Below are 2126 nucleotides of genomic sequence, written 5' to 3' on the forward strand. Positions count from 1 at the left end.
AACTGACCATGATATCTATAAATTAAAAGAGACTGGTGAAGGTTAAAGATAATTAAAGTGATATCTCCTCTGATGTCTTCCCCCCTTTGTAAAGCATCAAGTAACTGAAACAACCAAGCTTATGCAGGAGTGTCAACAACTTTCTAAACCGAAAGAAACTATCTTTGGGAAATGTTGATGAGATGTGTAATTTGTTTGTTTTAGTTTGGCCCATTTCCCATTAATCTAGGAAGGGTTAATAGACTAAAAACAGACAAAAGCCTCAAACTGAATGAACCAACCCCAGTTTGATTGGTATTCCCTTTAAGTCTAGATTAAAAACTAACATATGAAGAAAATAAATACATCTCAAAACAACCCAGCACTAGTTTCATTGATTTTGAGAGTCAACACAAAAAACAAGTTTTTAGGAAAATATATAAAAACAGAGACATTGGTTTTTACCAATAAAGCCTTCTGTCATTTCAAAGCAGTCCTTCTCTTTGTCATTGTTGTACACATACTTGCTGCTTCAGTGAAAAGATAGATTGCAGAGGGGGAATATTTTTCTAAGTCCTGTTTGTTATATATTGATTTGCGATCCCTTCAAAACAAAACCAAATGATCAAAGCCACCCTGCACCAGCTTGATTGATTTCCCCTGAAGTGTTTTCCTCACAGTCTTCATGTTTCTCTGTTTCGTTCTTCAGGATCCTTCAGTTTAGTGCGTCTGGAGAGAAACTGATCTGCGACACGATGGAGAACAACACCCCCGTGTTTCAGGACGCCTCTCCGGCTGTAAATCTGACAGAAATCCCCCTGAACCCTCTGGAAGAGCAGCTCGTCACCATCGTTCTGACCTCGCTCATCTGCGTGGTGGGGATAGCGGGGAACATCATGGTGGTGCTGGTGGTTCTGCGCACCAAACACATGGTGACGCCGACAAACTGCTACCTGGTCAGCCTGGCGTTGGCAGACCTGATGGTTCTGCTGGCTGCCGGCCTGCCCAACATCTCTGACGTCGTGGCCTTCTGGGTGTACGGACACACCGGATGCTTGTTCATAACGTACCTCCAGTACCTAGGCATCAACGTGTCGTCCTGCTCCATCACCGCCTTCACCATCGAGCGCTACATCGCCATCTGCCACTCCATCAGGGCTCAGTTCATCTGCACCGTGTCCCGGGCCAAGAGGATCATCGCGGCGGTCTGGATCTTCACCTCGCTCTACTGCATCATGTGGTTCTTCCTTGTGGACACGGAGGAAACCGTCTACGCCAACGGAGTCGTGGTGACGTGTGGATACCGCGTCTCCCGCAGCTTCTACATGCCCATCTACTTCCTGGACTTCACCTTGTTCTACGTGACCCCGCTGGTCGTTGCTACGGTTCTGTACGGACTCATCGCCAGGATCCTGTTCATGAGCCCGCTCCCATCGCATCTGACGGACCGGGACGGGGGGGGGTCGGTGCACCAGGGGCACAACAACAGCACCAACAAGGCCAACAAGGGCGCCTTCTCCGCGAGGAAACAGGTACTGAACCACAGAGAGGGCAAAAGTACATCCTTTACTCAAGTAGAAGTACAGATACTCGTGTTTAAAAATACTCTGGTGAAAGTAGAAGTACTGACTAAACTTCTTTACTCAAGTAAAAGTAAAGAGGCTTTGAAATGTACTTCAGTAAAAAGTACCCATAACTAGCAGCTGTTTTAAAGAGTACCTGACCTCCCTTTATATTAATAGAACAATAATGTCATTGTTAGCTAATGAATGTTTCCATGCTGAACAACGGCAACATGACAACGTTTTCATTGGTCCCTCTTCTTTAGAGAAGACCAGGAAATGATGGATACACGGATCGTGTTCAAATCAATAGGCACGCAATGACTCTAAATAATAATGATCACGCCACCAAACACACATTCAGACTAAAGGAACCAGCCTGTTTGGAAAATGTGAGAAGTAGAAAGTACAGGTATTTGTGTTCAACATGTAAGAAGTAGAAAGTACAGGTGGTTCAACATGTAAGAAGTAGAAAGTACAGGTATTTGGGTTCAAAATGTAAGAAGTAGAAAGTACAGGTATTTGTGTTCAAAATGTAAGAAGTAGAAAGTACAGATATTTGAAAGTACTGATACAAGAATACTT

General features: G+C 44.3%; 1 pseudogene; it reads left to right on the forward strand.

Annotated features, from left to right (window-relative positions):
- The first annotated feature begins 693 nt into the window (after positions 1-693).
- Positions 694-1511, forward strand: LOC104954805 (thyrotropin-releasing hormone receptor pseudogene; annotated as a pseudogene).
- Positions 1512-2126: the final 615 nt, after the last annotated feature.

This window comes from Notothenia coriiceps, unplaced genomic scaffold, assembly GCF_000735185.1.
Source record: "Notothenia coriiceps isolate Sejong01 unplaced genomic scaffold, NC01 NC01_scaffold00023937, whole genome shotgun sequence".
NCBI lineage: Eukaryota > Metazoa > Chordata > Actinopteri > Perciformes > Nototheniidae > Notothenia > Notothenia coriiceps.